At 43.2% G+C, this 12,921-nt stretch overlaps 1 protein-coding gene and 1 pseudogene across 1 annotated transcript in view; one reads left to right on the top strand and one right to left on the bottom strand.

Moving 5' to 3' along the window:
- The window catches only part of LOC124776771 (discoidin domain-containing receptor 2-like), a 783,719-nt gene that overhangs the window by 313,865 nt on the left and 456,933 nt on the right, over nt 1-12,921 (top strand). The gene's annotated exons all lie outside the window — the stretch shown is intronic.
- On the bottom strand, nt 8,124-8,239 carry LOC124727982 (annotated as a pseudogene).

Genomic DNA, 12,921 nt, shown 5'->3' on the forward strand with positions numbered 1-12,921 from the left:
TTTGAATTTTTTGGTATTTGTTGTGAACAGTTGCACTGGACACTAATTGTTGGTTGTACAACAGCGATGTTTTCTTTGGGGGTTACATTTTGTTATTAGAAAAGTTCTTCATTAATAAATATCAGAGATTACATTGTTACAGTTGAGTTATAGTCAGGAATGTAAACACATAAGGGGTATTACATTATATTAGGGTTTGAATTTATTTACAATTGGGACACTTTGTGGTTAGTAGCAGGTTTACTGAATTATGTAAAGTTTAAGAGTGGTGATGTGCTCAGTTGCAGATGGTTATTTAGAACCAATTTGGGATTTAGGGCTAAGTGTTTGTTAATTTCAAGTGCTTCTAGAAAGCTGAGATTTCTGCCTTTGTTGGCTATATGTAGCATTTCAACAAGGCTGACTGAACATGAACGCACCTGGAGATTAAATAAATCGGACCCTACTTTGATGAACATGTGCTCAAAGAGGGACACAAACATGTAACATACAGAAGTGCTACATATAGCCAACAAAGGCAGGAAACTCAGCCTACTAGAAGCACTTGAAATTAACAAACACTTAGCCCTAAATCCCCAGCTGGTTCTAAATTACCAATTGCAACTGAGCACATCACCATGAGCGCTCACCATGACGACAAGTGGCAATCTGGAAATTAAAAGACACAACTAGAAGTGCATAGCGGCGTAATTTGTACCGTATATTGTTTGGGCGCAGTATTCACATTCTCGTAAATTTTGAATGGCACGTCCTTGCATCTTCTTCTCTCTACGCAAATATAAATTGAAGTTGCTTGCTCGCGTCCGTCTGAATACGCAGGATAATGACAGAAAATGTAGAACTTTGGTCCTGTATTGACTAACATATACACAGATTCACGAGGAAGGTTTTTGTATATAATTTTAAAAAAGCCTTACTAATAGTGATAAATTAAAGTTAAGTTGATGCTTTACCATGTAGCGAACATCCGCCATAATTCGAGAGGGCAGCAGTGCCTAGAGAACACAGGAAGTAGGATGTTCTCTGTGATGACAAAAGTCATTGGATATTTTATAACAATGTTTCGGACCTTCCTCTGCCTAGCAGCTCGACATGGCATGTAGTCAACAAGTCTTTGGAAGTCGCCTGCAGAAATAATGAGCAATGCTGCCTCTTCAGCCGTCCATAAGAGCGAAGGTGTTGCCGGTGTAGGATTTTGTGCATGAGCTGACCTCTCGATTATGTCCCATAAATGTTCGATTGGCTACATTTCGGGTTGCCAGATCATTCGCTCAAAGTGTCCATAATTGAGAGAAGGTTTGCAGGGTGCAGAACTGCTGGGGTAGAAGCACGGAGTCCATTTTGAGGATACACGGAATTAGTAAATATTTATTTATAAAAACACATGAGACAATCCACCATTGGTAGTAGCGCAGTCACAGTGATTCCAGCTGCAGTTTTATAAAGGAATACCTTTATACGATTTTCTGGCCTCAATATCTTTGGAAGTTAAAGTTAAAATACAACCAGAGAGCGGTAAAATAAGTAAGCTTATGACGTATGCAGCAAGTTTAATTTAAATTTGGTTACCGCAACCCGTTAAAAATGTGACAGGAATCAAACTACAATAGCTTGAAAATTTAACTTCAAATAGTTTATTTTAATGTATGTAAAAAGTTAACTAAAAACAATTAGATCTACCTTCAAATTTACTGTAGTCACCAACACTTATTGGCAACATCTTAGTTAAGAAATTTACAGTCAAATAAAATGGACAACAGAGTTTCTGAGCTGGATAGGCCTAAAACAACATTAGCCGCTTAGGCAACTTCGTCACGCATCGCCGTAGGCAGAACGGCTAAACAAACAACAGCTTGATCTAAAACAGAGGGAAACGTTTATGGCAAAGGGGGCACTTTCAAAAGTTACCACGGCAGCCATGCTTTACCGTATAAGACAAGTAACTGAAATTTGGGCACAAGCTTCACAAAGTATCATGAACAAATTCCACTTTTTAACTTACTCACACAGTTGTTATTAGCAGTTTACCTTTCAGACTCCTCCTTAAGTTAACAGACATGATTTCAAAACTCGAATTAATACACATGTATAAAATTACAAACTTTATTTTGTAATATTCTATTCTCACGACCGTTCTTTTCACGTCACTTTAAATCATCACGATTAATATTAACGTTCAAAAACTACTATGAACCCTGATTTAATATCAAAACCTCTTTTCTTTTAAAATTTTGAACGTAGACGATTATGTTACAACTGTTTGTAAGCAATCGACACAGCTAACTTCATGATCTCACAACCAAACGAGTACGTGACCTTAGCACATTAATAAAAGCTCTTAACATGTTTAACAGATTTCTACCAAATGTCGTAACACAATCGTAAATTTTAAACCATAGAAGTAGAACGTTCAGATAACAACTAACGCACTGCCAGAGTAATTCAAAAAGCCCGGACGAGGCACTAAGGCAGAAACACAACTAGTACCGAGCAAATTGATTTCAACTCTATAGACAGCATGGAGCACGAACCTGCTTGAAGGTTAGATTTGCAGTAGCAAGGCAACTCATCATTTATCACAGTCTCCCGTCGGCAACAGCAGAGGCACAGGGAGGTAGTAAGCACCGCGCCATCCCCAGGACAGGCCTTGGCGGGCGCAGGCAGGCACAAACAGCACACGAATAGCGACTGCATCTGCTTCGTGTTCACTGCCAAACTCCAGTTCCACTACAAGGAGAACACCGCACAGCGCCGCGTCGAATACAGCTGCGCCGCCACTGCTGTGCCACTATGGCAGCTTACTGTAGAAATGCTCCATACCAACTCACCCCCCCCCCCCGCCCCACCCACCCACCCACCTCGCACCCTGTCACGCCTTCTCGTCAAGCCGTGTCCGACCATTTGCAGCGGTCCTTGCAAAATCTCAGTGCCCGGGCAGATAAACCCGAGGGGGGCAAGAACATCGAAGGGTGTCACGGATCAAGAACGTTCTTCAAACCAATCGCGAACAATTGTATCATTTGTCATCCATAAACATTGCATCGTTGTTTGGGCACATGAGGTCCATGAATGGCTGAAAATAGTCTCGAAGTAGCCGATCATAACCGAGGGCCCGGTCCATTCCATGTAAACACAGCCCACACATTTATGGAGCCACCATCAGCATCCACCTTCCCTCGTTAACAACTGACGCAACTTGCGCTCTTGGCATCAAGCCGTCTGCGCCACATTTGAACCATACCTTTAGAACTTACCAATTATGATCGGGACTCATCTGATCAGGCTCCGGTTTTCCAGTAGCCTATGGTCCAACCGACATGGTCACGAGTGCAGGAGACGCGCAGCTGGCGATGTCGTGTTGTTAGCAAAAGTACACGCATCGGTCGTCTGTCACCATTGCCCTTTAACGCCAGATTTCGCCGTACTATCCTAACAAATACGTGCGTCATACGTGCGAACTGATTTCTGCGGTTATTTCACGCAGTGTTGCTTGTCAGTTAGCACTGACAAGCCTACGAAAACGCCCCTACTCTCGATCGTTAAGTGAAGGCCGTCGACCAGTGTGTTGTACGCGGTGAGAGGTAATGCCTGACATTTGGTGTTCTCGCAAACTCTCGACACAATGGATCTCGTAATATTCAATTCCCTAAGGATTTCCGAAATGGAATGTCCCATGAGTCGGCCGGCCGAAGAGGCCGTGCGGTTAAAGGCGCTGCAGTCTGGAACCGCAAGACCGCTACGGTCGCAGGTTCGAATCCTGCCTCGGGCATGGATGTTTGTGATGTCCTTAGGTTACTTAGGTTTAACTAGTTCTAAGTTCTAGGGGACTAATAACCTCAGCAGTTGAGTCCCATAGTGCTCAGAGCCATTTGAACCAGCCCATGAGTCGATCTCCAACTACCATTCACATAAATCATGTGAGTGCAAATGATAACTGCACCAATACACTGCTTATTTAAACTTTGTATGCGCGATACTGCCGTTATTTGTATATGTACGTATCGCTATCACTTGAATTTTGTCAGCTCATTCTAATTTGCATTTGGTGTAGTGCTAGTTCGTGTTGTTGGAAATCGACGGTTATGGAATCGAATAGCAAGTGGTTCACTTTTTTCCAATCTTCCTTTTTAACTTAGCATCAACTCTCAGTGATGAGGAGATGCGCAATAATTACTATGACGACAATTGAAGATTGACATTGTCTGCTTCCCTCAGATTAGTAATCACAATTCGCACTCTTGATTCAGTACAGATTTTTCGAACAGTGGCAGTAAGTTCCTCAGCTTTCCAGTATCGTAATAAATGTGACCAGTAATGTAAAGATAACCACATTTCATCACGCAGTGAATTAATCATCAACTATTTTTAACAGTAGTTCCCTACAATCGTTTGAGAAAATTACGTAATGAAAAACATGCGAATCCAAAATATGTGGTATTTTATTATTTATGCTACAATTGAAACGCTTTCCCAGAAACTACTGCGGCGAGCACAGCAAGTTTGCTTCGTTGAAGTGCGTTCTTCCGGCAGTGCAGCATATGACTCAACATTCAGGATTCTACCTTCCTTGAATCAAACCTAGATGTCGACACGGCTCTTTGCGGTATGGCGAAGAAGCTTGCCATAAAGAGACCTCGACAAAGAATTTCTGAAATGAGTCTCAGCAATGCATCACACTCCGTACTAAGCCCCTCAAGAGCACTGCTGTAAAATGAGCTAAACATGTATATCATGCGTGTTCTTATTCCTATTTTTTTTCTTTCAGTCGTTCAGCTTCAGCCAGCCTTCAATACACACTGAATCAGTCACGCGCATACATACACCCACGATACGCGTACAGTACTTACAAAGGCTCTAAACATATTAGCCGGCCGAGGTGGACGAGCGGCTCTAGGCGCTACAGTCTGGACCCGCGCGACCGCTACGGTCGCAGGTTCGAATCCTGCCTCGGGCATGGATGTGTGTGATGTCCTTGAGTTAGTTAGGTTTAAGTAGTTCTAAGTTCTGGGGGACTGATGACCTCAGCAGTTAAGTCCCACAGTGCTCAGAACCATTTTTTTCTGCACTGTGGCCAGCAATCAAAATACGCTACACCACACAGGTTGTCTGGTCGTAGACACAGAATGAGACCAGTGCGAAGCCGGGCCGTGTCGCTAGTGCAATTACATCAAGTTCTGGTGAAAATACTGGAGTAATATACCGTAGACGGCTCGACAGTAGTAGGACGTAACTGAGACCAGAGCGGAGCTCCAGATTGTCCGTGCGGACATAATGGCGTCGTGGTACGCGGCGCTCTACACTGCTGACACATCCGATCCGGCAGCGGGACGGGACAAGGCGGGACGGTAGGGCCAGCGCCGCAGCCGATGCCGCCCAGTCCCGCCGTCGCTCGTTAACCAGACGGCGCGCGAGGCGACGCGCTACGCTGCCCAGGCGGGAACACGGCCGACACTTTGCTCCAATTACTTATCGATCGCGCAGCCTTCCCATTTGCCGGCGGCCGTCCCCCGTCGTCAGCAGGTAGCGTGTGTGGCTGTCGTGCGTACGGCTTCGCGGCAGCAGCCACACCGTGCTTGGCTGCTTTGAGCCACCGTCAGAGTGTCCTGTGGTCCGAAGAGACAGCTCGCGGCTGTGTACGTACAGCTGACATCACTTTGTGATTGCTGTACTTGACATAAGCACTGAGGACCACGAAGGTATTGCTGTCTTCTGACTGATTTGATGCGGCAACTGTTTACTGGATGTGTTTACATGTCTGTCTTCCCCTACAGATTTTGCCCTCCCCCGCTTCCTCTAAGGTCATGGAAGTTATTCCCTCATGTCTTAACAGATGTCCTATCTTCCCGTCCCTTCTTCTTGTCAGTGTTTTCCACAGTTACTTTTCTCGCCGATTACACGGAGAACCTCTTCATTCCTTATCAGTCCACCTGCTCATCAACATTTTTCTGTAGTACCATGTCTCAAACACTTCGATTCTCTTCCGTTTCGGTTTCACATCGCAGAAATTGCTTTCCTAAATTAAGGCCTATTTTAGATACTAGCAAGCTTCTTTGGCCAGGAATGCCACTCTGCTTCTCATGTCCACGTTCCTTCGTTCGTCATGGATTATTTTGCTTCCAAGGTTGCAGAATTCCTTGACTTCGTCTGTCCGCAGGTCGTGGTCTAGTGGACATCTGGATTGCAGTGGGACCATATTCCAGCACGGCAGCTCAGCGTGTTCGGTCTGAGGGTTAGCTGCCATCTGTAATAAATAAAAAACTGAGTTAATGGATCAACGATGAACTTAAACAAGTGTCATAGGACGTCAACCCCGAAAAAATTCAACGATCAATTAGGATCAAAATGGTATATGGTTAGCGTTGCTGCCTCTGAATCGCGGGGTCCCGGGTTCAATACTCGACCAGGTTGTGGATTTTCACTGCCCGGAGACTGTGAGTTTGTGTTTTCATCATCATTGGTGAAGGTGTCTAGATTAGGACTTTGTACGTGTGCTAATGACCGCGGAGTTGAGCGCCCCACAAACCAAACATCATTAACTTCGTCTACGTCGTGATCCCCAATTTTGATGCTAGATTTCTCGGTCTTCTCATTTGTCTTACACCTCATTACCTTTCGGTTTACTCACAATCCATATTCTGTGCTAATGAAACTGTTCATTTCATCCAACATATCCTGTATTTACCTTCAGTTTCACTGTGAATAACAAAGTCATCGGAGAATTTTATCGTCGATATTCTTTCACCCTGTATTTCATATTCTTGAACCTTTCTTTTACTTCCGTCATTGGTCCTTTGATGTACAGATTGAACAGTAGCGGCGAAAGACTGCATTCCTTTTTTACACCCTTTGTAATCCGAGATCTTCGTGGTAGCTCTTTCATTCTTATTGTTCCCTCTCGATAACTGTACACCCGTCTTTCTCTTTACGTTACTCCTGTTTTTCTCGAACTTTCGAACATCTAGTTCCATTTGACATCATCGACCGTATTTTCTACATCGATAAGATACATGAGCGTATTGTGATTTTTCTTCAGTTTTGCTTCCGTTACGAAGCATGAAGTCTGAACTGTCTCTCTGCGGCTTTTACCTTTGATAAAGCCAAACTGCTCGTCATCTAAGAGCCTCAAATTTATTTTCCATTCTTCTACATTTGTTTTCGTCATCAGCGTAGATGCACTAGCTGGTGAATTGATTGTGTGAAAATTTCGCACCTGCCAGCTAGAAAGTAAACCAACGCATGACAGAGCATGCAAGGAGGATATTAGAAGAAAAATAGCATAAGCAAAGAAATCCGTTAGTACGAAACATCGGCCGAGGTTAGAGGAAAATATTTCATAGAATTTACATTTTGGCTACAGCTTGCAAGGTAGTCATGGACGGTGGGGAAACCGGAAAGAAAGAGAATCGAAATGTTTCAGATATCGTGTTGTGAAAGGGTGTTTAAAATTAGGTGGACTGAGAAGAAGTTTATCCGTAGAAACGACGAAGGTGGGAATTTGTGTGAAATACTGACAAGATCAACGGACAGACTGATTGTACATGTGTTAATGCATCTGTGGTGTTCGAAGCAGTTGTAAATGGTAAGAGCTTTTCCGGGAGGAAGAGGTTGGCACAGAACCGGAAATCGCTGTGCGCCGCTTCAGATTAGTCACGCGATAGATCATTCTAGAAACATTTCAAAACTAAAACAGTGTCTGATCGTCGCGCTCATTTCACCACAGTATCGGCATAGTAATAATAACTTTGTGCGACTCAATCGCCGAGTACAAGTGGTTAATTTGACGCCACATCGAAGACTTTAGTGTTCCTAATCCACCACAGTTACTCAGATGGAGAACAGGGATCTAGAGTATAACGTAAAATCCTAACCACGTGTATTTCCTAGCAATTATTCAGGTTGCGAAGGTTAGATTAAAAAAAGCAGCACTCCATTTGCAGGCCACAATGGGCCATCGGGACCATCCGACCGTCGTGTCATTCTCAGATGAGGATGCGAATAGGAGGTGTGTGTGGTCAGCATACCGTTCTCCCGGTCGGTATGATGGTTTTCTTTGACTGGAGCCGCCGCTATGCGGTCGAGTAGCTCCTCAATTGGCGTCACGAGGCTGAGTGCACCCGGAAAAATGGCAACAGCGCAATGCACCCGGATGGCCACCCATCCAAGTGCAGCCACGCCCGACAGCGCTTAACTTCGGTGATCTGAGGGGAACCGATGCGTCCACTGCGGTAAGGCCGTTGCCTTTACATTAAAAGCATGCTAAGAATTCCGTGGTCCAGCCGGATCTCAATACTGCGTTTTATAGTACAGTCACAAGAATCGACACTTCAGCATCTTGTTAGTCGTGATATCATATTTATTTGCTTTAATAAATACGCAGGGTGTCTATAATTGTGTTTGAAACGACTTGGGGTGGATAGAGATGGCTAAAATATGTTATTCCGTCGTCAAAAAGTATTTCGATTGCAAATTTTCTGTGATAAAGCATTTTTCGATAAAAAATTAAAAGCGTTTAACGAAATCGTTTGTTCGACATGAGTACGGTTGATTTCATTTCCCCAGCCTTGCACAATTACGCTAATGCTCCAAGAAATCAGAAGCTATGTGAAAAGGAAGTAGAGTGAAGAACGTGAAATCCTGCCACCGGCCTTGCCATAGTGGTAACACCGGTTCCCGTCAGATAATCGAAGTTAAGCGCTGACTGGCTGGGCTAGCACTTGAATGGGTGACCATCCGGTCTGCCGAGAACTGTTGCAAGCGGGGTGCACTCAGCCCTCCTGAGGACAACTGAGGAACTACTTCATTGAGAACTAACGGCTTCGGTCTTGTAAATAGACATACGGCAGGGAGAGTGGTGTGCTGACCACGTGTCCATTCATATCCGCATCCAGAGACGCCTGTAGGCTGAGGATGACACGGTGGCTGGCCGGTACCGTTCTGCCTTCATAGCCTGTTCGGCCGTAATTTAGTTTAATTTTTAACATGAAATCCTGAATAGGGATATCTCTCGAAAGAAGGCTTCAAAGAGAACTAACTCCAGAGGAAACCACAAAACAAAACTGGAGAAAAGCGGTCAGAAGATTGAAAAAACCGCACTCTGATGGTATCAACATCTTTGGAAACAATGGAAACTGGATGGAAAATTTTACGTCACGGATAGCAAGTCCAAATTGAGTATCCAAATAACAAGTCTGTTATCATGATTGTTTCACTAAGCTAAAAGCATAGATGTTCTTCAGCTGACGCGATCTGGATGTACTGTGGATTAATGATCGGCAGCAGTTTTCATTGAAAGGGATATGTTCCCAGGACCTCGGACACGCAGTATGTTTCTCGGTCGTAACGTTCTAGTCTCAAATTCTCAGTGTTGTCTGTCGGTCATTGATGGCTGAAAGCCAGGATGGTACATGTCCACAGCCATCTTCTCACTTTTCAGTACAATAAACTTTACCAACAGCCGTACACTTTAAGATACTTTATTTCGAACGCAACCAGTTTAGACAATTCATTTTTCCAGCTTCAGGACCCTGCATAATAAAAGGATATAGATGTAGTAATATAAGGGTGTACAAATCAAGTTTGCAAGTGACAGGTAATCATAATACCACTTCAATTTAAAAATGAGAATATATTGGCCTTTAATCAAATCTATGCGTACATCCAGCACAATAGACTAAAACATATGTATATATTTGTTAATAGTATTAAACCAGACCTCTATTATATTCAGCACAATTGACAATAACATGTGTACATGTTTGTTGGTCATAAACCTATTTAACATCACAGAATTACTAAGGGAAATGTAAATTCCTTAAAAGGATCAGAAATAGACAGCGTACATTCAAGAACTCTGTAGAAACAAAGCTCGCCTTGTTTTTCTTTCTTTTCTTTTCTTTTCTTTTAAATAATAAAATCCTATAATATTCTTTTAGATGAGGAACCGCCTAGTGTATATGAGTACCAATTTTCATGTAAAGTTATATGTCACACGGTAAGCTACGATTTACAATAGTATGCATATATATAGACTGGCAAAATCATCGATGGTAAGGCAAATAGTTGTCACAGGATCAAAAATAGCTTGACACAAAATACCAACAGCAGTCGACGTATTAAGAGAAAATAGCATGCATAGCGAACACTAGTAATTTTCACAACTATCTTGTGGCCTAGGTTGTACAGTAAATCGGAATAAAAGGTGTGATTGGTTTCCTTTATATCACTTAACAAGTCTGCCTTATCACAGTGAAACAAACCAACAAGAAAGTCAACTCCTACTTAAGCAAGACGAGTCCTCGAAGTTGACAATTTCACTGGGAGTATAAGGCAATTCCTAACACGGCCATCTATGGTTGCCAAACAATCCCAATACTAAGACATAGCAAGTTGTGCCGTGATAGGAAACATGGTTCGGAAAAAAATAAAAGGTAAATGAGTGTGCAAATACCACCATATTATAGAACTTGAAGCCCGTAAAGTGAGTATCCTCATCTATCTCCATGAATAAAAAATCTCATCTCTAGTAAGAACATCATAACATATTCCATAAACTGTATGAAGAAGTAAGGACAATGCTGACGTGCTGATAAACTAACTGGGTCTTTATCATACTCATCAGGTGTAGTCAAGACATACCAAATTCCCGCAAGCGAACTGGGGAATGTGTCAGTTTGTGTCTAAAAAGCAACTGGCATTATAAGGAAGCATAAATACTTCATTGTCCTAAGTATAAAAGGAACGTAAAAGACACTAATAATCTAAAAGCATGGTCACTAATAAATATGGGCTGCCAGCCACGCGAGTAGATTGCTATAAGGTGGATACATAGAGTTGTGGAAAACAAGATCTTCGAATTCATATGAAGGTGACGTATGGTCAGCATTAGGTAAACAATCAGTGCGTTATAGTAAGGTTGAAAAATTATAGTCATGCTAAGAATCTTAGACAACAAAATATAGAAGAAGAACTGTATAATGTCGGAAGCATAATGGTGAAGCTCGTGAGAGCTTAAGTAATGTAGAGATACATAAATATTGCTAAGTAAAAGTTGCACCCTTAATCCAAAAAGAAGGCCTCCCCAAAAAAACAATACGTATTTAGCTGCATGTCCTCTGTTTACAGTAATTAACTGCATGACTCACAGGAGTGGTGGATGAGCTGCATCAGGCAGGAGGGAAAAGCTGGTCATGGGCAGTAGCCGAGACTCTGAGGGCTACGGCAGCTTCTCAAGGGAAGGCCACTCTTTACAGGCAGGGGTTTGGCCCGACGGCTCGGCAGCTGGTAAGCTGCACCAGACGCACAGTACTGTCTACTACTGTGACAACCAGATGCGTCCATGCAAATCTCCTCAAAGCTTCAGCCTCTGTGGTGTTTGGTCAGAGACTTCCTCTAAAAAGCTTAGTTTGGAGGACGTTGCCACCCATCCAGGCTGATGCAAAAGAGATTATTTTAGGAGTCGGAATATTTGCTCACAGGACGTTCCAGTGTCATGTTTTTCGCCGACTGGCCTTCTGAGAAAACTGAGGGAGGCCCGGCTGGCCGAGAGATAGCCGTCTCGTTGCCTCCACGTGGGAGGCTATGCAGCACTCATTGTTAAAAACTTTCTCTTCTCCTACTCATGTGAGACGCTTGCCGGCATCCAAATGCCACCCCACGTGGACTGCAAATTTCTCTCTTTCGCTATGTGACATGGTAGCTCATTGGAGAACGAAGAAAATATCAGCTTGGAGCGAGTCTGGAATTCTCGTTCCCAAAATGTAATGTGTGGCAAAGTAGCTCACTGGGTAAGGAAAAAGATACTTGCTAGATGGATTTTTAGAATGCATTTGCGGAAAAGCTCATTAGTTAATCATTACACCAGCCATTCCCATTGGTGGAAGCTTATTTGCGCAGATTTTGTGTGGAGGAGAGTGGAAGTGTAGAGTTTTGGATACCCTGGATAGGGATAAGGAAGAGGACGGTCTGGTCTGAGGTGCAGAGAGCTGTGTTAGAAATGCGGAAGAAGACTGACTTGGCTGAGAGCTGCTTTGAGAGCCGCAGCCTGCTACCTCCAGAATTTCTCACCATACCATCACTGATTAGTTGCTGCCCCCAGACTGCCACTGAAAGTGCAGGTCTTGTCTCCCTGAATCATCAATTCTGAGAGAGTAGCTTACAGCCATGGTTGTTATGGGAGGATCACGTTTCATTTTGCAGTAAATACCGTGAGACAGCACGTTTCAATCTAGTCCCATAGCCGTGGACTCAACCATGACGAAAATATTTTAGGCATTTGGATGTGGGATCTGCAACGCTTCCTGGTTCGATCAGAACAATCATTGCACTTTCTGCCACGATTATTAATTTTGAATACGACTTGTTGGAATGATAGTCACTCGCATCCTATCTATCTCCGCTAGTATTTACCAAGCCACTCTAATATTCAGTTAAATCGTGCCTATGTTCAGTGCTTATTATCCTTTTGGTTTGGTTTGCATCCGTGCTATTCTTATTAATGTGTAGTCTTTCCCATATATGATGTGTGTGCTTGTGAAGAGTGAATAATAGAATTGTGGATGTTTTGGACTAAGATTTTCAATTCAATATCTGACCCATTCTAGTTAGTAATACTGAATTCATGGGCAGAAATCTGTCTCTCCATCGATCCAGACTGGGAAAGATTATTAAAAAGACCAAAAGGCTGATTAACACGAGTCGAGGTCTTGCAATCAACATGACAGATACATCATGGAGAAATGGTGAACCTGAATCAAGAAACGATACAGACGAAGATCATGGCAGCTCACTTGCCCAAATCGCCTCCTGGATAAGCCATGACGTGTTATTGTACCAAGAGTCACGTCGTAAGACCTGTTTAGTACAAGTAGTTACAAAGCTTAGAAACAACGCAAAGCAGAGATTCAGCTCACGTCCCCACGTCGC

The sequence above is a fragment of the Schistocerca piceifrons genome, chromosome 1 (assembly GCF_021461385.2).
Source record: "Schistocerca piceifrons isolate TAMUIC-IGC-003096 chromosome 1, iqSchPice1.1, whole genome shotgun sequence".
NCBI lineage: Eukaryota > Metazoa > Arthropoda > Insecta > Orthoptera > Acrididae > Schistocerca > Schistocerca piceifrons.